Source organism: Spinacia oleracea, chromosome 5 (genome assembly GCF_020520425.1).
Source record: "Spinacia oleracea cultivar Varoflay chromosome 5, BTI_SOV_V1, whole genome shotgun sequence".
NCBI lineage: Eukaryota > Viridiplantae > Streptophyta > Magnoliopsida > Caryophyllales > Amaranthaceae > Spinacia > Spinacia oleracea.
This window is the reverse complement of record NC_079491.1, coordinates 57,579,115-57,603,734: the sequence shown is the minus strand read 5'-3', so window position 1 is coordinate 57,603,734 and position 24,620 is coordinate 57,579,115. Positions and strand designations below refer to the sequence as shown.

Genomic DNA, 24,620 nt, shown 5'->3' with positions numbered 1-24,620 from the left:
TCGTATGATTTTGGCTTGAGATTCATTAGTAGCTTAGTTATATCTCACGCATGCCGCGTATGACAGAGGCCATTCTGTTAGGAAGCCTTCAGACGAATTTAGAAACATCAGTTCCTGCCTTTCATACCCATGTTGTAGCCTTGTCCGTTTATTCCTTTAACTCCACAAATTGAGCCCTATTAGCCCCATTGTTTACTTGTCCCGAGTCTAGCTTGGGGGAGCTTCGGTGTTCGTAATGGTTTCATTGATGTTGATTGATTGGCACACTAAGCCAATAGATCGTGGTTCGAGGCTATCTTTGGATTTGTGGTTCGGAAATGGTGCATACTATTGATGACACCCAAGCTTGTAACAGTTAGTATTAGATTTATTTAGGTACTTTTGATTTCATTATTTTATTTCATTTCAAAAAAAAAATCAAAAGAAAAAACAAATAGAAAAAAAAAGAAAAAAAGAGAAAAATCAAAAAAAAAAAAATCAAAAAAAAAAAAAATATATGTTTTTCGTTTTTGTATATAGTTTGGAAGCAGGGGAAGGGGAATGAAGAAAGATCATTGACATTATATTATGTTTTTCCCCTTGGTTATAACTTGGTTGATTGTTCGAGTTTCATGGTTCGATGGAGTTAGATTTTCGGCATTATCGCCGAGGCATATAGTTCACCTTTGCTCCCCAAGTTGGACCTTACTCTCACTTTTTCCCAAATTATATCCTACCCTTCCTTTTCACCTAGCCCCATTACAAGCTTATTATAAAGACCTCTTGATCGGCATGTTTGTTTTGTGATTGAGCGAAAATTGTTTCTTGCTATTGTCATCTTACCCCACGTTGCATCATATATATATATTCTACAAGGTATGCGACGACGACTAGCTTGATTGAGAACAGTTTGTGGCTAAGCTTGGTTGTTTCAATTGTGGATCATGATGCTTTGTGGTTCTATTTGTATCCGAGCTAAATTTATGTCTTAATAACGTTGTTTGATTCTTTGCCCAAGAGTTGAGTAGGTTTGTCCAGGTTCAATGAGAGTCATGTACGTCTCATTTCTCTGTCTTCGGTCTAGTGTTGCTTGGGGACAAGCAACAGTTTAGCTTGGGGACAAGCAACAGTTTAGCTTGGGGGAATTTGATGAATCATATTTATATAGGGTATTCTTGGCTCATTTAGGTTGCATTTCTAGGCATTTGTCTCATTTTAGTTGCATTTAGAGTCATAATTGCATAAGTCGTCGTTATTGTACTCTATTATGCCCCGTTTGTGTTTTCTTTAATATTTCAGGTGATTTTATGATCATTTGGATGCTTTCGGAGTGTTCAGAGTTGATTTGGATGATGAACGGATGGGATGTTGACTTGAGGATCACTACATGTCTCTAGAAATAATTTTGAGTCAACAACGAAGCTAAACGTTATTTTTCTAAGCATCAAATCGGACAAGCGTTCACTCTTTTGATGATATCTCAAGTTCTACATATCGTAATGAGACGATTTTGATTGGGCTAAAAAGTAGACTTAAAGAGCTTTCCAACGACAGGTCACAAGTCCCTAGGGGCATTGTAGAACGAAAGTTATGACATAAACAAAGGTGACACGAATGTGAGATGCGCCCACAGCACACAATGATGCGCCCTCATCTCACAACGATGCGCCCACATCCCCCTAGCTGCGAGGTACCTGAGCGCGCTGCGCCCACATCACTCCCTCGCTAGCATTGCCAAGCGCCTGACCTGCTCACAGCGATGTGCTGCGCCCACAACGCACATTTTCTTCTTCGATGCGCCCACAGCCCAAGTGCTGCGCCCACATCAACATCGCTGCGCCCACATCTCACTCACGCTTCACTAAGCGGTTGCTGGCCTGCTCACAGCGCAAGGCTGCGGCCACAGTGCGCCCAAGTCGACGAATACCACATTGCGTATGTCTCTCTCGCCGTCGGGTTTTTCATCGCCACGTCATCACGCCATCGACCAATCATTGACCACCTCTATTTTATTTTCTCATTTATTTATTTATTATTATTTCAGAAATAGGAAGCCTATAAATATTGAAGGGAATTATATTCCTAGGTCTCTCTTATGTTTTTTTTCTTTTCCTTAGAATTCTTTGAACGCTTATTTTTTACTTTTCTCTTTTCATTGTCGAACGCTTTTCTGATTTCATTCATTCATCAATCCAAGGTAAATTCATAATTTCTCTTGCTTTAATTCAAATTTATTATTTTCGTTCCTTAGATTAATTCGTTCGTTGATTATAAATTCTATTCTTATTATTTGTTTCATGATTGTTAAATTAATTATGAGCGAGTAGTCTTTTTCTAGGGCTAAGTAAGGGAAGCCATGTTTATACCATAATCGTTATGCATTAAAGTTCGTTAATTTTTAGATTATGATCGAGTAATTCCAATTGATATGTTCTTAATCGTTGATTCATGTTATCGGCCAATTTCCTGGATTAATTATCTAGCTAATAGGAATTAGAATCGAAAGATCGTGTTTTTAGAGACTTTGTACAATTGGCAATTCTGATTATGTTAGCGATCGTACTGCATATGTTGAATTGAAAGTGTTAAGACCCGACCGTAGGATAAGCATGTACTTTAATTACTCGGCCTAGTTTATTCGTTGTCGAATTGAATTGTGTTATTGGATTGGTATAAGCATGGTGAACCGAACAGACGCCCTAGACCTTTAATTCATTGATAAATTACGCATTTTTATTATTGTTTTAGCTTTACTAGTTAATACTCAAAATCAATTTTCGTTATTGAAATAGTTCGTATAATTGAGCAAAAACTAATAGAACTTGTCTCCCTGTGGGATCGACCCGTATTTGCTAAGTATCTGCTAACAACAGACGCCGTGCACTTGCGGTATCACTTTTTAATCTATCAAGTTTTTGGCGCCGTTGCCGGGTGGACGGCTAGATTCTATTAGTTTTAGTTTGATTATTTGAACTGTTTCCATTGTCTCATTGGAACTCTCAGTTCCAATTGAGGCAAATCTCACTGCGTTTTCTTTCGTTGTTGTTTATGCCCAGGTCTACCAGAACGGGTACCTTGGTTCCTCCCGATCCCGATCTTGGAAAGACCCTTCGTCAACTAAAAAAGCAACAGAAAAAGAAGAAGCAGTCAGGGTCCTAAGACTCACAGACTCCACCGAGTCACACGATGTCTAAATCCCTGAAATCATATGGGGTTCCTTCCTCGAATAGTGTTCCGACTGGGCTCACAATGCCAACTATTGATGCAGTCAACTTTGAGATCAAGCCCGCTCTAATCTCCATGGTCCACAAAGTCAATATGGTGGCCATCCATCTGAGGAACCCACCAACCATTTGCAGAGGTTCAACCAACTGTGTGGTACTATCAAGCATCAAGGGGTCACTCAAGACCAATTGAAAGTCATGTTGTTTGGTTTTAGCCTTCGTGATAAGGCTAAGACATGGTTGAATGATGTCGAGGAGACAGAGTGGAGTGCTATTTTGCAGGCCTTTCTAGAAGAATTCTTTCCACCCACCAAGACTGCTGAAATAAGGCATAAGCTGACTACATTCACTCAAGAACCTGGTGAATCACTTCGAGAAGCCTGGGATAGATTCAAGGCTTTGCAGCGGTCGTGTCCGCATCACAACATTGAAAAATGGTTCTTGGTTCAGATTTTCTACCATGGTTTCCAAGATGAAACAAAGAACACGGTTGATTCTGCTGCTGGGGGTGTTTTTTCTTGACAAAGAAGTGGATGCAGGTTATGATTTTCATGCCAATTTAGCTGCCAACCATTACAGCACCACCAGAACCACATCTAAGAAGGGAAAATTGGATGTCGATGCTTATGCTCTATTGTCCTCACAAGTGGCAGCCTTGAACCTGAAGATTTGAAGGCTCCTTAGTCTGGTACTCCCCCATTGAGTATCAATGCTATGTCTAATGTAGCTCCAGTGACAACTTCTTACTGCGAAGTATGTGGCATCCAAGGTCACTTTGGTCATGAGTGCTCTTATAGTTCGCAGGATACTACGCAAATGGAGCAAGTGAATGCTTTTCAACAGAGGCAACCCGATGACCCATATTGCAACTCATACAATCCAGGTTGGAGGAATCATCCAAATTTCTCATATCGGAGCAACAATGTTCAAAACCCTCAACCCCAGCAACAATGGTCACAACCACAATTCCATCCACCTCAGCCACATGTTGACAGGCCTCCATTTCCACAAGGAGCCCAACATAATGCTCCCCCGGGGTTTAATAGACCCCCGCACCAAGGCTATCAACAACCTCCTCCTCAGACCAATGCTACTCTAGAGCCTAACATGGGTGATCTGTATAAGCTCATAGCGAATATGCAGAAGACCTCTGAGATCGCTCAAAAGAATCACGATGAGAGCATAAAGGAGTTGAAGAATCAAAATAGATTGTTGGAAAACCAAGTTGCTCAACTCGTTGATACTTTGTCAAAAAGGCAACCGGGCAAACTTCCAGGGCAATCTACTTCATCTCAAGATCACACTAGAGAGAGTGCTTGTGTTATTGTTCTTCGGAGTGGTACTACATATGATGCCCCTTTGGTACCTACTGATTTTGCGGATCTCGAAAAGGGGAGAGAGGAGGCTAGAAGAAAGAAGGAAGAAGTCAAGGAGAAGGTTATTGATGATTCTCACCCTTTTGTTCCTCGATTGCCATTTCCTCATCGACAAAATAAGTCAAAGGGTGATCATCAGTCTAGTGAAGAGGCGTATGTTGAAAGAAAGATTGTGGATGTAGAGGTCGAAACCCCGGGTGTTGAGGATGAAATAGAGGAGAAGGAGAGCGGCAAGGAGAAGGTTACTGATTCTCCCCCTTTTGCACCTACACTACCATTTCCTCACCGAATGCAGAAAACAAAGGTTGATCAGCAATTCGGTAAGTTCTAGGCTATGGTCAAGAATCTTGAGGTAACGATTCCTTTCACTGATTTAATATCTCAGATTCCTATGTATGCAAAATATTTAAAGGAATTAATCACTAAGAAAAGGGATCTTAGTGGTGTAGAGAGAGTAGCTCTAACTGAGGAGTGTAGTGCTATGTTACAAAACAAGTCTCCTCCTAAACTAAAGGACCCCGGTAGTTTCTCCATCCCTTGTCATATAGGTGCTTTATTCATTGATAAGGCTATATGTCATTTAGGTGCTAGTGTGTCTGTCATTCCCCTCTTTATTTATAAAAAGTTGAACATGGGAGGATTAAAATGTACCACCATTACTCTTCAAATGGCCGACCATTCTATTAAATACCCCTTAGGTGTTTTAGAAGACGTCCCCGTGAGAGTAGGTAAATTCTATATTCTTGTAGATTTTGTTGTGCTTGACATAGTAGAGGACACCCAGATTCCAATAATCTTAGGAAGACCATTCCTTCATACTGCGGGGGCAGTTATTGATGTTAAGAAAGGGAAGCTAACCTTGACTGTAGGGGATGACAAGGTGGCCTTTAACCTGTCTCATGTGATGAAAAGTCCAATGCAAGAAGTGTCTTGTTCTTTGAATACCTCTATTGCTAAGTTGCCTCATTCCAGTTCTAGAAATCTTTCAAATATTGCACTTGGCTTGAAAGGGTTTGCAGGTGATGATGATCCTGGAGATGTAGTTGATGCTAGTCCAAAATTTGGAACAAGAGGTTCGGTACTCGATGGCACCGGGTTTGGTGCCACTGATCGGTGAAGTTGTAAGTTTTCTCTTCCCCTCACTTTGGTTTTACTGTCGTGTTTTGTGCAGTGGGGACACTGCATCATTCTAGCTTGGGGGAGGGATATTCTATCCTTTATTGCTTTCTTAATTAGTGTAATTTTATCGCTTTTGTAGGTGTTGTACGCTTTGTACCATCCATTAGGGGTGGGAGTTTACGTGCAACGAAAAAAATGTACTGCTTTCCTAGTATTATTGATTAGTTTAGTTGTTTTTCTTTACTTGCATTGCATTCATATTTCCTTATACCCTGCAAAGTGAATTTGACTTTCAAACCATGTTCGAACTTTATTTGACTCTCTAGAGCTTCTCTTGAACTTAGCTATGATTCTGAAATTCAGTCGGTTGTGCTATAAATTGATAACTGCTTGGCATTGTGTGAACCAATTGAATGGTATGGGGTAAGATGTTGGTCTCGTGTCAAGAATAGCTAGCCAATTACCTTGTAGGTCACCTTACTATGTGTTTGTGTGATTGATGTGACTTGTTATCGTATGATTTTGGCTTGAGATTCATTAGTAGCTTAGTTATATCTCACGCATGCCGCGTATGACAGAGGCCATTCTGTTAGGAAGCCTTCAGACGAATTTAGAAACATCAGTTCCTGCCTTTCATACCCATGTTGTAGCCTTGTCCGTTTATTCCTTTAACTCCACAAATTGAGCCCTATTAGCCCCATTGTTTACTTGTCCCGAGTCTAGCTTGGGGGAGCTTCGGTGTTCGTAATGGTTTCATTGATGTTGATTGATTGGCACACTAAGCCAATAGATCGTGGTTCGAGGCTATCTTTGGATTTGTGGTTCGGAAATGGTGCATACTATTGATGACACCCAAGCTTGTAACAGTTATTATTAGATTTATTTAGGTACTTTTGATTTCATTATTTTATTTCATTTAAAAAAAAATAGAAAAAAGAAAAAACAAATAGAAAAAAAAAAGAAAAAAAGAGAAAAATCAAAACAAAAAAAAAATCAAAAGAAAAAAAAAATATGTTTTTCGTTTTTGTATATAGTTTGGAAGTAGGGGAAGGGGAATGAAGAAAGATCATTGACATTATATTATGTTTTTCCCCTTGGTTATAACTTGGTTGATTGTTCGAGTTTCATGGTTCGATGGAGTTAGATTTTCGGCATTATCGTCGAGGCATATAGTGCACCTTTGCTCCCCAAGTTGGACCTTACTCTCACTTTTTCCCAAATTATATCCTACCCTTCCTTTTCACCTAGCCCCATTACAAGATTATTATAAAGACCTCTTGATCGGCATGTTTGTTTTGTGATTGAGCGAAAATTGTTTCTTGCTATTGTCATCTTACCCCACGTTGCATCATATATTTATATTCTACAAGGTATGCGACGACGACTAGCTTGATTGAGAACAGTTTGTGGCTAAGCTTGGTTGTTTCAATTGTGGATCATGATGTTTTGTGGTTCTATTTGTATCCGAGCTAAATTTATGTCTTAATAACGTTGTTTGATTGTTTGCCCAAGAGTTGAGTAGGTTTGTTCAGGTTCAATGAAAGTCATGTGCGTCTCATTTCTCTGTCTTCGGTCTAGTGTTGCTTGGGGAAAAGCAACAGTTTAGCTTGGGGGAATTTGATGAATCATATTTATATAGGGTATTCTTGGCTCATTTAGGTTGCATTTCTAGGCATTTGTCTCATTTTAGTTGCATTTAGAGTCATAATTGCATAAGTCGTCGTTATTGTACTCTATTACGCCCCGTTTGTGTTTTATTTAATATTTCAGGTGATTTTATGATCATTTGGATGCTTTCCGAGTGTTCAGAGTTGATTTGGATGATGAACGGATGGGATGTTGACTTGAGGATCACTACATGTCTCTAGAAATAATTTTGAGTCAACAACGAAGCTAAACGTTATTTTTCTAAGCATCAAATCGGACAAGCGTTCACTCTTTTGATGATATCTCAAGTTCTACATATCGAAATGAGACGATTTTGATTGGGCTAGAAAGTAGACTTAAAGAGCTTTCCAACGATAGGTCACACGAATGTGAGATGCGCCCACAGCCCACAACGTTGCGCCCTCATCTCACAACGATGCGCCTACATCCCCCTAGTTGCGAGGTACCTGAGCGCGCTGCGCCCACATTACTCCCTCGCTAGCATTGCCAAGCGCCTGACCTGCTCACAGCGATGTGCTGCCCTCACAGCGCACATTTTCTTCTTCGATGCGCCCACAGCCCAAGTGCTGCGCCCATAACAACATCGCTGCGCCCACATCTCACTCACGCTTCACTAAGCGGTTGCTGGCCTGCTCATAGCGCAAGGCTGCGACCACAGTGCGCCCAAGTTGACGAATACCACATTGCGTACGTCTCTCTCGCCGTCGGGTTTTTCATCGCCACGTCATCACGCCATCGACCATTCATTGACGACTTCTATTTTTATTTTCTCATTTATTTATTTATTATTATTTCAGAAATAGGAAGCCTATAAATATTGAAGGGAATTATATTTCTAGGTCTCTCTTATGTTTTTTTTCTTTTCCTTAGAATTCTTTGAACGTTTATTTTTTACTTTTCTCTTTTCATTGTCGAACGCTTTTCTGATTTCATTCATTCATCAATCCAAGGTAAATTCATAATTTCTCTTGCTTTAATTCAAATTTATTATTTTCGTTCCTTAGATAAATTCGTTCGTTGATTATGAACTCTATTCTTATTATTTGTTTCATGATTGTTAAATTAATTATGAGCGAGTAGTCTTTTTCTAGGGCTAAGTAAGGGAATCCATGTTTATACCATAATCGTTATGCATTAAAGTTCGTTAATTTTTAGATTATGATCGAGTAATTCCAATGGATTTGTTCTTAATCGTTGATTCATGTTATCGGACAATTTCATGGATTAATTATCTAGCTAATAGGAATTAGAATTGAAAGATCGTGTTTTTAGAGGCTTTGTACAATTGGAAATTCTGATTATGTTAGTGATCGTACTGCATATGTTGAATTGAAAGTGTTAAGACCCGACCGTAGGATTAACATGTACTTTAATTACTCGGCCTAGTTTATTCGTTGTCGAATTGAATTGTGTTATTGGATTAGTATAAGCATGGTGAACCGAACAGACGCCCTAGACCTTTAATTCATTGATAAATTACGCATTTTTGATATTGTTTTAGCTTTACTAGTTAATACTCAAAATCAATTTTCGTTATTGAAATAGTTCGTATAATTGGGCAAAAACTAATAGAACTTGTCTCCCTGTGGGATCGACCCGTATTTGCTAAGTATCAGCTAACAACAGACACCGTGCACTTGCGGTATCACTTTTTAATCTATCACCTAGCAATCAAACTTCCTTGGTATCATATACCACTTGAGGTTTTTACTTCGTTAATAATTCAAACAATGGAAGCTAGGATACACTATTGACCTACAAGTGGGAAATGAAGCATGGAAATTCTACATTAGTTGTAGGGTCTTCTAGTTTGTTTTAAGTCCTTTCAAAGGCATGAACTTAATGGCTATTTTATTCCACAATCAGCATACCTAAATTTCTGTTTTCAAACACAGAAAGACTCACATTCAGAAGAACAAAAACTATGTTGTTTGTTTATTTGAATGAAATGGTCATTTACGGGTTGAGTCAATATGCTTGATTAAAACAAACAACTCTTTAACAATAAAAACTTTACTAGGTTCAAATCAAACCCTTGATTTGAGTTCCACTAATCTTTGGCATTGTTGTTTACACCATATCTACCAGTTAACATTCATAAGCTCTATTTTGATGGACTTTTGAAAGTTGATTGATTTCTAGATCAATTCAAGACAAGATAGTCTTACTTGTTGAAAGTAACAAAAGATATGAACTATTGTTAGAACACCTAGACGATAGAGTTCAAAGCTAAAGAAAGGTTTTATGACTTTATTATTTCACACAGATTTGAGTGAATATAGGTTTATTTACTCAATATGATATAAGTTTGAATCTTTTTGGCTAGTTCAAAGATTCAGAAGTATAAATCCCACTTGGAAAGAAATCATAAAGATCTAGGTTAGATCATGTTGATGATTACTTAAGTCAAGAATGATCATCAATGATTGTGTGTAGTAAAATTCACAATCTAGCTCCATAAGATATGGCATATCTAAATTGGAATGATCGAAGTCGATTAGTACTTGATTCGATCAATGATGAATCATAAAGAGTTGCAAAACTCAGTGGGAGCTTAGTGTTTGTTATCCAACAAACTAAGGCCCAAGCACAGATATATGTTTCATTGTGATTTATTCAAATGAGACAGAAGGGTATTATTTCTACCACGAATTATTGAGAACATAATGTTTGTTTGCTCGAAATGATGTCCTTTTGGAGATTTGTTTCCAAAATGACAAGTGGGAGAAAATAGACCTCGAAAGTCTTCGAGGCGAACAACAAACATAAACGGACATTCCGGAGGCTTTTCGAAGTTCTTCAGAAAATCCGAACACTTATTCTTAAGGACTTTAGAAGTGGCTTTAAAGAATAGACATCTCTTAGAAGACTTTACAGGTGCTTCAAGGAGAACATAATATTCAAGAGACTTTCAAGAGTCTATTGATATTCTATTGTTTGATGTTCTATACCCAAGTAGGCATAGAGTTCAAGTCACTGAAACTATAAGATTCTTCTATTAGATAGTGAAGAAACATGGAGTTCAGGTCACTGAAGCTATGCAGTTCTTCTATTAGATAGTGAAGAAACCTACAACTTGCAGTCAAACTATTATCATGTAGATTAATGAGTTTGTGACTTGTAAGAAAGCTATGACGAAATATAGATTCCCTAAAATGGTTAGAGGCCATATATAGACTCAAATGTTTTAGATGGTTAAAGGCCATAAAACATAACCGATGTTTTGATGACAAAATTGAAATTTTGTTGATTTGCAAGAATAGATTAAACACCTATTGGTTGCAAGTTTGTTTTAAAGGATAAAAACCATCAAACATGGAATTCTGTTCACAACACAAAGATAGATTAGTTGCTAAAGGTTACAAGCAAATTCATGGCATGGATTGTGTTGAAACCTCATGCATAATCGTAATGCTCAAGTCTATGTTCAAGCAATGATTGCATATTGGTACTTATGGCAATTGGACGACAAAACATCTTCCTCAATCAAATGTTGGAAGAAACTATGTACATGGCATGTCATAGGATTTGTGGATACAAACAATGCTTGAAATGAATGCTAGCTTATGAAATCTAAGTACAGATTTAAGCAAGCAATTGGGAATTGGAACTGTATTTTAGTGAAGCTAATAAGCATTTTAGTTTCATAAAATGTACATAATTCTTATAGATATATAAGAAGTTTAGTGGGAGCTGAGTACGTAAACCTTAATTGGTCCTATGTGTATCACACACATATCTCTCTATTGTGAAATAACATTCAAATGCTAATGACTTAGATTTGAAACTATTCATCAATGACGGACCAAGGTGAAACTTAGTACATACTGGGTATTAAGATCTATTTACAAAGATCTTATAATATTGTTTTAGATTAAGTAATGGCATTTACTAAATCAAACACGAAAGACTCCATTGGAGATATTCGACCCATGTGAATAAATCTAAGTAAAGAATGTTTGAACTATGTATAAGCATTTATTAAGTTAAACATCAAAGGATCCAAGTGAGATTCTTAAACCTATATTATATGTCAAAGAATTTAGCTGGATTTAGTATCTACTGAAACTAGAATGAGCTAAAGTTACATGAATAGAATTCAATTGACAATAATTCTGCAAAAGAATTTATCATATAATATGAGGATCGCCAAAAATGTATCGTATGGCTTTAGGCATAACGAACATATACCAATCTCTATTGATCTAAGTGAAGATCAACTAGATTGAGATCACGAAAAACTTATGGTACTTGAAAAGGTAAATAGGAATAGTTCTTGATTCAAGGAAATAAAGATATGCTAAATATAGATGCTACATGCATAAACACTGACAAAGGATCAAGCAAGATCCCTTGGAGTTAACCATTGACAAGGACGAGCTAAAGAGCATCGTGTTTTGAAATGGCAACATGGATTGGAGACCATGAGTTGTTGCGTGGGAAATTAAATATTAATTTCTATATTCTAAGATATAGCTGGAAAGTCTTCCACAAATCTGTGAACTGCTCGGATAAGTGAATCCAAACAAAGCATCACTAGCAACCTATACAGTTGAAGTAAAAGTACTTATTGCCTAAGAAGCAATAAAACAGGGTTGTTTATGTTAAAGAGTTCTTCACTGAACTTGGGTAGATCACATGTTTACTGACTTGATGGTTCTTCATTGCGAAATGTGTAGAACCACCATTGTAGCAAGAAAGACTAGATCACAAGATAAACATACTCAAAAGATCTTATCATCCTATCTCGAAGAACATTCGATGAAAGGATATTAAGATTGGCAAAGCATAATAACTAAACCTATGCAACAAGTGAGAAGCCAACACTCACACTGTAGCACTAGAAATCAAGCATAGCTTTGAATTCCATTAATTGTTTTAAAGGTGGGTTTGAGGCCCATGGTTGTAAAACGTTGGGGTTGAACATTTATCATATATGAAATGTGTTTTCATATTCCATTTAATCTTGGTTTAGTATTAAATGATGAGTCCCTTCAATTTGACGATATATATTCAAGATAGACTGTCAGGACCAGTCCTGTGACTGAGAAATGTCTATCAAGTGAACTTGAATGTCAAAAGTTGAAAATGGTCTCTGGTCAGAGTTTTCTATAAAGATGGACGCATAGAAAACGTCAGATGACTAGAATGCCAGATGACTAGTAGTTCTGTTTCTTGAACTATGTGGACATGGCAATGTCATAATCATTTGCATAGATACTTACTTTGGGAAGACTAGTATCGGACAGACCTATGAAACTTTACTGTAAGAGATGAAAATCTGTCATAAGTAAAATTCATTAAAATTATTAGACACTAAATCCTCAATACCTGAGTGATTTGAGATTACTTGTTTGAGAACTGCTTACTTTGACGTTGACCAACCGTCGCATCGTAAAAGGAGGCTATCAAGGCAACGCTCAGGTAATCACCTATCAAACGAAGACTAATCTCAAGATCGCAAGATTGGGATTGTCCTCCCATAAATCGGGATGAGATGCTTAAAAGTTGTACAAGGCCACTCGGGGAGCTAGAAACTGTAAAATGCATGGTCGTGCTCAGATGAATCATAGGATATGATTATCTGTTTATTTGATCAGTTGAACTCTGAAACCGAGAAACACCTCTGGACGTAATAAGGATGACATCTCTTACCTTATGTTCAAGAGCAAGCATCGAGCGACAAAGGAATTAGGAAATGCACACTTGTCCTTAGGGACAAGTGGAAGACTGAAGGAAATAATGCTCTTGGTCCAAGTATGCATTTAATGATAAGTCTAATAAATGCGGTTCAGTATTAATTGACAAGTTAATAAATTCAGTGAGATCAAGTGAGCTGAATCCCTAGCTAGAGGCCGCTTCAGTTCAAGTGGAATTAATGATATTAATCCACAGCTTACTCTTGACTGAACCCGTAGGGTCACACAAATAGTACGTAAACGGATCAAGTATTTAATGGCATTAAATACTCCATCTATGGATATTCGGAATCGACGAATCTTGGTTTCAGTGGGAGCTGAGATCGTCAAAGGCAAGCAAGTGAATACTCCGGAAATGATGATATTGCCGGAAACGAAAATATGGATCGTATCGGAAATATAAATATTATCCAAGTCATAGATGTTGCCGAAAACGGAAACATGGTACGTATCGGAAAATATTATTGGAAATGGAAATATTGCCGGAATCGGAAATATTGCCGGAAACGGAAAAATTGTCAGAATCGGAAATATTATCGAAATCGGAAAATAATTCCGGAAACGGAAATATTAAATATTTGTTCGAAACGGAAATTTATTTCGGAATCGGAAATATTAAATATTGTTCGTATCGGAAATAAATTCCGGAATCGAGAATTTAATCGGAAGCGTATCGTACGAATTAGCATCGGACGAGGCCTGCCAGACGAAGGCCCAGCACGAAGCCGGGCCATCGCCCAGCAAGCCAAAGCGCAACAAACACACGCCAAGCCTCGACCAGGCCCAGCGCAAAAGCCAGGCCCAGCCGAAGCTTTGGGCGCGCATACGGAGCAAAGGGCTGCGACGAGTGGGCCTTGCGCTGTGCGTGGGCCGTAAGGCCTACGTGCGGTGCTTGTGCGCCTCTCGTGTGTGTTACTCGAAGTCGTAAGGCTACCGGAATTCGTCATATGATTAAATCTAATCCTAATAGATAAAGTTTATTTAATTAGAGTCCTAGTAGGATTATAATTAAATAAATTTGTGTTCTAATATGATTATAATTCCTTTTCCATAACTCTATAAATAGGTGCCTAGGGTCACATATTTACATACACAAATTGAAGTATTCAAAGGTAAGATTTTGAAGCAAAAATCAGCCAAACACTTGCAACCTATTTAGCCGAAATTCTTAGAACCTGAAGGGCGATTCTAGTTGGTCAAGCTTAAGGCGGATCCGGACGTGTTGTGGACTATCTACGGAGGGACGACACTTGGAGTCCTAAAGACTTGTTCTTGTTCGGTTCGGGCGCAACTAGGGAGGGCACGCTACAAAGTGTATGCACCTAAATTATGCTAAATGATTATGTGTAAATAATATGTTTCCTGGCATTACGGTTTTTCCGCATGATTTATGTTTTGTCATATGTATCATAACCTAACACAAGTGCAGGCTCATTTTAAGGGGTTAAGTGCGGGCTTTTACATGTGTAGCACATGGCCTGCCCGCACTTGATGTTTCTCAAGTGCTGCCAAAATATTGGCAGCACTTGATGTTTCAAGTGCTGCCAATTTGGAAAATGAGCCCGCACTTGACATATTTTGTGCTGCCAATTTTAGAATATGAGCCCGCACTTGATATATTTGGTGCTTCCAATTTTGAAAATGAGCCCGCACTTGACATATTTGGTGCTGCCAATATTGAAAATAAGCCCGCACTTGACATATTTGGTGCTGCCAAATTTAAAAACGAACCCGCACTTGACATAGAAATGGGCAGCACAAGCATAAAAATGAGCCGCACTTGATATATAAATGAGCCGCACTTGGCCTATAAATGAGCCGCACTTGATAGATTTGTTGTTTAACCGATTTCCTTGCTACATATTACAATTGGACCACGCCACTGATTAACACCCATACGTCATATAAAAAGTATCCAATTATATAGATAATTAAATAGTATAGATTGTAAATATAAAAGTCGATTACATTACAATCATATGAAAAACTAGCTAGCATCCATAATTTAAGATTCAGTACAAGATAATATCAAAGACAATCACTAGTAATAAAGTTTGCCAACATTTCTCGAACTTCATCTATCTCCTCAAAGGTGAAAAGCCGCTCCCTTGGATTATTTAATACCTTAAAAAGATCGACCATCAAAACATATATATACACTTTAGTTATATTATAAATATTGAATCGTACAATAAATTAAGACTTAATTTGTTCATAACAAAGAAATAATGAACCGTATAATAATAAAATTGGTTAATTTTGGTCCCAACTTTCATCTAATGAACTTAAATAAATATTTTAAAGTCCTTCCATGTTTAATAAACTTAGTTTTATGTTTCAAAGACTCATCACACCCATTTTGGTGAAGTTATGCACATTTAAGCCTCGTTAGTTCATTATCGGTCACATTTTAATTAAAATGGCTAATTTCGGTCGCAACTTTCAACTAATGAACTTAAATGAGTATTTTAAAGTCTTTCCATGTTTAATACACTTAGTTTTTATGTTTCAAAGACTCATTCTCACCATTTTGGTGAAATTATGCACATTTAAGCATCGTTAGTTCATTATCGGTCACGTTTTGACTAAAATGACTTATTTCGGTCCTAACTTTCAACTAATGAACTCAAATAAGTATTTTAAAGTTTTTCCATGTTTGATACACTTAGTTTTATGTTTCAAAGACTCATTCTCACCCATTTTGGTGAAATTATGCACATTTAAGCCTCGTTAGTTAATTATTGGTCACATTTTAACTAAAATGGGTTATTTCAGTCCCAAATTTCAACAATTTAACTTAAATTAGCATTTTAAAGTCTTTTCATGTTTGATACACTTAGTTTTATGTTTCAAATACTCATTCTCACCCATTTTTGGGAAGTTATGCACATTTAAGCCTCGTTAGTTCATTTTAGTTCACATTTTGACTAAAATGTCTTATTTCGGTCTCAACTTTCAACTAATAAACTTAAATAACTATTTTAAAGTCTTTACATGCTTGATACACTTAGTTTTATGTTTCAAAGACTCATTCTCACCTAATTTGATTAAGTTATGCACATTTAAGCCTCGTTAGTTCATTATAGTTCACATTTTGACTAAAATTGCTATTTCGGTTTCAACTTTCAACTAATGAACCTAAATAACTATTTTAAAATCTTTACATGTTTGATACACTTAGTTTTATGTTTTAAAGACTCATTCTCACCTATTTTGGTCAAGTTATGCACATTTAAGCCTCGTTAGTTCATTATAGTTCACCTTTTGACTAAAATGGCTTATTTCGATCCCAACTTTCAACTAATGAACTTAAATGAGTATTTCAAAGTCTTTCCATGTTTAATACACTTATTTTTATGTTTAAAAGACTCATTCTAACCCATTTTTGTTAAGTTACACACATATAAGCCTCGTTAGTTTATTACCGGTCACATTTTGACTAAAATGGCTTGTTTCGGCCCAACTTTCAACTAATGAACTTAATTGAGTATTTTAAAGTCTTTACATGTTTAATAGACTTATTTTTCTGTTTTAAAGACTTATTCTCACCCATTTTGGTGAAGTTATGCACATTTAACCCTCGTTAATTTATTACCGGTCACATTTTGACTAAAATGGCTTGTTTCGGTCCCAACTTTCAATTAATAAACTTAATTTAGTATTTTAAAGTCTTTACATGTTTGATAAACTTAGTTTTATGTTTCAAAGACTCATTCCCACCCATTTTGGTGAATTTATGCACATTTAAGCCTCGTTAGTTCATTATCGGTCACATTTTAATTAAAATGGCTAATTTCGGTCCCAACTTTCAACTAATTAACTTAAATGAGTATTTTCAAGTCTTTCCATGTTTGATACACTTACTTTTATGTTTCAAAGACTCATTCCCACCCATTTTGGTGAAGTATGCACATTTAAGCTTCGTTAGTTCATTATCGGTCACATTTTGACTAAAATGGCTTATTTCGGTCCCAACTTTCAACTAATGAACTTAAATGAGTATTTTAAATTCTTTCCGTGTTTGATACACTTAGTTTTATGTTTCAAAGACTCATTCCCACCCATTTTGGTGAAGTTATGCACATTTAAGCCTCGTTAGTTCATTATCGGTCACATTTTGACTAAAATGGCTTATTTCGGTACCAACTTTCAACTAATGAACTTAAATAAGTATATTAAACCCTTCCCATGTTTAATTCACTTAGTTTTATGTTTCGAATACTCATTCTCACCCCATTTTGGTCATGTTATGCACATTTAAGCCTCGTTAGTTCATTATCGGTCACATTTTGACTAAAATGGCTTATTTCGGGCTCAACTTTCAACTAATGAACTTAAATGGGTATTTTAAAGTCTTTACATGTTTGATAAACTTATTTTTATGTTTCAAAAACTCATTCTCACCCATTTTCGTGAAGTTATGCACATTTAAGCCTCCTTAGTTCATTATCGGTCAAATTTTGACTAAAATGGCTTATTTTGGTCCCAACTTTCAACTAATGGACTTAAACAAGTATTTAAAAGTCTTCCCATGTTTAATACACTTAGTTTTATGTTTCAAATAATTATTCTGACCGCATTTTGGTCAAGTTATGCACATTTAAGTCTTGTTAGTTCATTATAGTTTACATTTTGACTAAAATGGTTTATTTCGGTAATTCGGTCCCAACTTTCAACTAATGAACTTAAATAAGTATTTTAAAGTCTTTCCATGTTTAATACAATTAGTTTTATGTTTCAAAGACTCATTATCACCTACTTTGGTCAAGGTATGCACATTTAAGGCTCGCTTGTTCATTATAGTTCATATTTTGACTAAAAATCAATAAATTGAAAAGGCATTTTGATCATCATACGTGTACTAGATTAAAAGCAATATATTCAAGAAGTACCTGCACGCTGTAGGAGTACATAAGCTTTCTGGACTGCGAAAAATCTTTTCCACCTACATGATTTTTGTGAGGATCATATTTGTTTGCCGATTGCCAATTTCCTGTACTGTCAATAGAAAGAGGAAATACAGCCTTTAGTAATGCAACATCAGTCTCCACAATACTTAGTATTCCTAAAAGCATAGCTTGGTTAATCAAAATAATGAAAGTATTTAGCTATACATAATTTTCATAGTTGAACTCCTAGTTTTGAAAATATGAGTATCAAAGTTGGTATGAGAACAAACACCTTAATACTTAAGCACCTTAATGATGCAGCACCCGTGCAGATCAGCAAGCTGAGCAGTTATGCAGCAGCCGTGCAGACCAGTAAAATATCAATGCAGATCAGTAAGCATCAGTACATATCAGAAAAAAAAAGAATATGATCAGATCAGAATGCACCGTGGCAGTACAGAAACACAATACCCAAAGATATCAGAATACAACACAAGAAGCACAGTACCCAAAGAGATCAAAATACAACACAAGAAACATAGAACATGTGAAGCGTAGCAGTACATTGCTTTACTGTTGGGAGATTTACATAACTAATCTCAAATAGAAATATAAGAGGGTGAGATAAACAACTTTCTTGAGATTAATTAATCACAAGGATATCAGCTTTCTTGTATCATAGCACCACTAAGAATGCTGAAAAACCATTGATAAAACAATTAACTTTTCTATCAGGTAGAAATATTCCTAGATACAGAAAGACCAATAAATAATCTGGTATTAACCAAAATAGGTCAAAGGAGGTAGTGAAGTCCCGAAAGAATGTAAGTGGAGAGGAGTTTCTGTAGAAAACCGAGATTAAGATCATACTTCAGTTTTGGGCCTTTGGCCAACAGAACTTCAAAATCTTCCTTTATGATATAAGAGGAAATTGCAGCAGTCTCTCGGACAAGGCTCGGAGCTAAGGACTTTACATTCTCCAACTTCTGTGAGAGGGGTATTTATTAGGTATAATTTCTTTAATCTTTTGCTTATAACAAACTTCTTTTCGACTCTTTATTCAAGCTAATGCCAGAAAATATCTTTATGTCAGATCTATTTACACGGAAAAGAGCGAAGTGCTATGATGTACAATTAGTGTTCACTACTCCACTAAGGTTAGCTACACAAAAAATTTCAACAAAGATGATCAAAGGAAAAACATATAAAAAGAACAAGAAATACCCATTTGGTCATTTAACACCCAAAATCAGGAACCCTCAAAACACCCACACACAAAAAAAAAAATCACAAGTCCAAAATATCCATCAACAAAGGAAAACCCCCTCAGAATTACCCAAGAAACAAATGATTTTATTCAGATTCAAGCAAACAAAACCAGCTGTAAATGGGACGAATCATCAATAAAAATTGAAAAGACAAAGAAATGGAAACAATTAAAATCCAACCAAAGGGCAGAAACAAAGAAATTCAAGCAAATAAAAAAAATCAAATAGAGAATTGTTTGACATACCCAGTTCATGAAATGGAAAAATAACACTGAAATGAAAGAACAAAGCAAAGGAATTTAAAGTAAAAGGGAAAGTTGGTCCACAAACCTTAAAAGAGATAGAAATCTGAGAAGAATCGAGAGTGATTGCAGATTAAAGAGATTGAAGAATCAGATCAGAAGCAGCAGCAGATCAGTTTCACAACTGCTGTTCTGATCGGTTGCTGCTTCTGATCTGCTCGCAACAGATCTGCATCATCAGATCAGAAGCAGATCAGATCAGTTGCCAGCCGATCAGAAACAGCAGATCAGAACAGATTTTGTGAAACTGATCTGCTCGCAACTGATATGATGCTTTTGATCTGCTTGCAACTAATCTGCTGGCAGCACTGAAACAAGGGGAGGTATTGTTAATCACGAAGATACAATATGCTTACCATTGTATCGCTATCTGTTCTGATCTGCTCGCAACTTATATGATGCTTCTGATCTGCTCGCAACTAATCTGCTGGCAGCACTGAAACAAGGGGAGGGATTGTTAATAACGAACATACAATATGCTTACCATTGTACCGCTCCACATGGAGTCCTTTACGCCCTCATACACCTTAAAACACATAGTTTAATGTTTTAAAGACTCATTATCACCCATTTTGTTCAAGTTATGCACATATAAGGATGGTTTGATCCTTATAGGTCATATTTCGACTAAAATAACTTATTTCGCTCCTAACTTTCAACTAATGAACCTAAATGAGTATTTTAAACCCTTTACATGTTTACTACACATAGATTTATGTTTCAAAGACTCGTTATCACCCATTTTGGTCTAGTTATGCAAATTTAAGTCTCGTTAGTTCATTATCGGTCACATTTTGACTAAAATGGTTTATTTCGGTCCCAACTTTCAACTAATGAACTTAAATGAGTATTTTAAAGTCTTTCCATGTTTGATACACTTATTTTTATGTTCCAAAAACCCATTCTCACCCATTGTGGTGAAGTTATGAACATTTAAGCCTCCTCAGTTCATTATCGGTCAAATTTTGACTAAAATGGCTTATTTCGGTCCCAACTTTCAACTAATCGACTTAAATAAGTATTTTAAAGTCTTCTCATGTTTAATACACTTATTTTTATGTTTCAAATACTCATTATCACCCCCATTTTGGTCAAGTTATGCACATATAAGGATTGTTTGATCTTTATAGGTCACATTTCGACTAAAATGGCTTATTTCACTCCCAACTTTCAACTAATGAACCTAAATAAGTATTTTAGAGTATTTCCATGTTTAATACAATTACTTTATGTTTCAAAGACAAATTATCACCTACTTTGGTCAAGTTATGCACATTTAAGGCTCGTTTGTTTATTATAGTTCATATTTTGACTAAAATGGTTTATTTCGCTCCCAACTTTCAATTAATGAACTTAAATAAATAATTTAAACCCTTCAAATGTTTACATAGTTAGTTTTATGTTTCAAAGACTCATTCTCACTCATTTTGGTCAAGTTATGCACATTTAAGGCTCGTTAGTTCATTATAGTTCATATTTTGACTAAAATGGCTTATTTCACTCCTAACTTCCAACTAATTAACTTAAATAAATACTTTCAACCCTTAGTTTAATACACTTCGCTTTATGTTTCAAAGACTAATTATCACCCACTTTGGTCAAGTTATGCACATTTAAGGCTCGTTAGTTTGTTATAGTTCATATTTTGACTAAAATGACTTATTTCTCTCATAACTTTCAACTAATGAACTTAAATAAATATTTTAAACCCTTTACATATTTAATACACTTATTTTTATGTTTCATAGACTCATTCTCGGCCATTTTGGTCAACTTATGAACATTTAAGGCTCCTTAGTTCATTATAGTTCATATTTTGACTAAAATGGCTTATTTCACTCCCAACTTTCAACTAATGAACTTAAATAAATATTTTGTACTCTTTACATGTTCGATACACTTAGATTTACGTTTCAAAGACTCGTCATCACCCATTTTAGTCAAGTTATGCACATTTAAGGCTCGTTAGTTCATTATAGTTCATATTTTGACTAAAATGGCTTATTTCGCTCCTAACTTTCAACTAATGATCTTAAATAAATACTTTAAACCCTTTACAAGTTTAATACACTTAGCTTATGTTTCAAAGAATAATTATCACACATTTTGGTCAAGTTATGCACATTTAAGGCTCGTTAGTTCATTATAGTTCATATTTTGACTAAATGTCTTATTTCGCTCCTTAACTTTCAATTAATGAACTTAAATAAATATTTCAAACCCTTTACAAGTTTAATACACTTATATTTATGTTTCAAAGAATCATTATCACCCATTTTGGTCAACTTATGCACATTTAAGGCTCGTTAGTTCATTATAGTTCATATTTTGACTAAAACGACTTACCCTTTACAAGTTTAATACACTTAGCTTTACGTTTCAAGATTCATTATCACCCATTTTGGTCAAGTTATGCACATTTAAGGCACGTTAGTTCATTATAGTTCATATTTTGACTAAATGTCTTATTTCGCTCCTAACTTTAAACTAATGAACTTAATTAAATATTTCAAACCCTTTATAAGTTAAATACACTTAGATGTATGTTTCAAAGACTTATTATCACCCATTTTGGTTAAGTTATGCACATTTAAGGCTCGTTAGTTCATTATAGTTCATATTTTGAGTAATTGGTTTAATATACTTAGTTTATGTTTGTTAATTTTATTGAAGCTACAAAGTATAACAATATTATCCAAAAAGAAACAGTAGTAGAACATGAACTTTTCAAGATATAGAAAATCTCGCCTAACAACATATAGTTTATAAGTAATAATAATATTTTGTACTTCGTCTCATAAGATAATAATAAAATCAAAGTAATTTCTAGCTAACAATCAAGACTTAAATCCAAATTTCTACCAAAAATGTTCTGATTCATTTCAATTTTTAAAACCTAAATTAAATTATTTGAATATGAACAACACTCCACGAAAAAATTAGAAACACACTCTACAAAAAAACATCAAAAAAATATGATGGTTAGGCTTAAATCTGAGTAGGCTCAATCCGACTAAATATAAGAAACACACTCCACAAAAAACATCAAATAAATATGATGTTTAGGCTTATTTCTTCTGCCACATTTAATGGCCCTCTCAACTTCAGAAGTAAACACATCATGGCATCTTCTAAACGTTAATAGATTAAGAACTATGCTCCAAGCAGAAAAATTGCATTTAAAATGAAAAAAGAGATGCACAATATCGCTATCAATTATGACAAGCTATAATTAATTCGTAACAAGCATACAGATTTCCTGCTACAATTAATTCGTCAATTCCTTATCAATTCGTCATTACAATAACAAGCTTATAGGAAACAAGTAATTAAATTTAAATTACAAACCTATAAGAGTTAAGGAGGAGCGACGCAGCGGTGGGGGAACAGAAGGGACGCGACGGTGGGGGAACAAGTAGCGGCGACGCGGTGGGGGAACAAGTAGTGGCGACCCGGTGGGGAACCAGCAGCGGCGACGGGTAAGGGAACAACAGCGGCGACGAGTGAGAGAACAGCAGCAACGACGGGTGAGAGAATAGCAGCGACGACAGGTGGGAGAACAACATCGGCGATGGGTAGGGGAACAAAAATGCGGTGTGTGCAGTGAGTTTTGTGAGTTTCAAATTTGCGCCCAGAGAAACCAGAGAGGGGAAGAGAGAAACCAGAGAGGGGAAGAGAGAAACCAGAGAGGGGAAGAGAGATAAGGGGAAGGAGAGAAAAGCGGGAGATGAAAATAATTTTGGGAAATATTTTGTGCGGCTCATTCGTAAATGGGCCCGCACTTGAACTCAAGTGCTGCCAATTTCTAAAATGAGCCCGCACTTGTGAAAATGAATTTATTTTTTTTTTTTTTTTTTTTGTGCTATCAAGTGCTGCCAATTTACTAAATGAGCCGCACTTGAAGGGAAGCACATGACGATTTCTCCTTTAGTGATTAAGGGACGGAGAGAGTATTCCGCACCGCCACACACTTATTTATACGGAGTAGTTACATGAGGAAGTATTTACGCATATCAGATATGTATGGGAAAATACATATCAGAACAAAAGACAAAATAGGAAAAAGGACAAAAAAGAAAGTAAATGGTACTTTTTTAAGCAAAAATGGTTCTTTTTTTTACAGAATGGTACTTCTTTTTACAGAAGTACTTTTTTTTAACATGAATGGTACTTCCTTTTTTGTCTTTTAGTTATTTGTCTTTTAGTTGATATATATGTTGCCACACATATCAGATATGCGAAAACACAACCTCGTAGTTACATAACACATTGATGCTTTTGGAGTAGTTTTACTTTACTTCGTTATATATTCCGCACCACCACACACTCTTATTAACTCTTGGCTAATACTCCCTCCGTCTTAAAATTATAATCCCGTTTGACTAAAAACACGGATTTTAAGAAAAGTGGAATATAATGTGTTGAAAATTGAAATATAGTACATTGATGATGAAAAAGTAGAATATAGTACATGTAAAAAAGAATAAATTACATAAAGTACAACTAGCTTTGATTGTGTAGTGGTTACTCTGTATTTAGTTTATCTTTTTAAGTTCAAATTTTATTGAGCGTGTGATTTTAGATAGAATATATGATTAAATATAGGTAAATTTTAAAAGTTTAATTAATACATAAATTAAATAGTTTATTAATATTGAGTGTTAATCGGAAAGATGGAGTGGAAAATGTTGAATGAATGGATTGGTGAATTGATGTTGTATGAGGAAGATGGAGTGAAAGAATCGATTGGAGTTGTATAATATATCAAACAACAAAGAAAAAATAAAATAAAAACCAAATTGATGGAGGAAAGAATGGATGACATGTGTCATCTAATCAAATGTGTTGACACATGTCATCTAATAAATTGTGGTTTTCCTTTTTAAATACTAGGTATAGATAGTATATATAAGAAGAAATAAAGTACACTTTCTTTTTGTTTTGTGGTCCCAAATGAGAGTAACATGAGAATATTTTATGTCTAAATAAGGAAACAATACTATAATTATGGGACGCCTGATTTGGAAAACATGACTATAATTTTGGTACGGAGGGAGTATTAAAGAGTTAATTCAAGGTAGCTCTTGATTAAGATA

General features: G+C 35.7%; 1 long non-coding RNA gene and 1 other non-coding gene across 2 annotated transcripts; both read right to left on the bottom strand.

Annotated features, from left to right (window-relative positions):
- Positions 1-3,525: 3,525 nt before the first annotated feature.
- On the bottom strand, positions 3,526-3,631 carry LOC130462266 (small nucleolar RNA R71). The gene has a single exon (XR_008922364.1). It is a non-coding gene; the product is annotated as a small nucleolar RNA R71 (small nucleolar RNA).
- An 11,334-nt stretch (positions 3,632-14,965) lies between these two features.
- Positions 14,966-19,874, bottom strand: LOC110777485 (uncharacterized). The gene is made up of 3 exons (XR_002530447.2): positions 18,247-19,874; positions 17,958-18,063; positions 14,966-15,189 (listed from the first exon to the last, which is right to left on the bottom strand). It is a non-coding gene; the product is annotated as an uncharacterized lncRNA (long non-coding RNA).
- Positions 19,875-24,620: the final 4,746 nt, after the last annotated feature.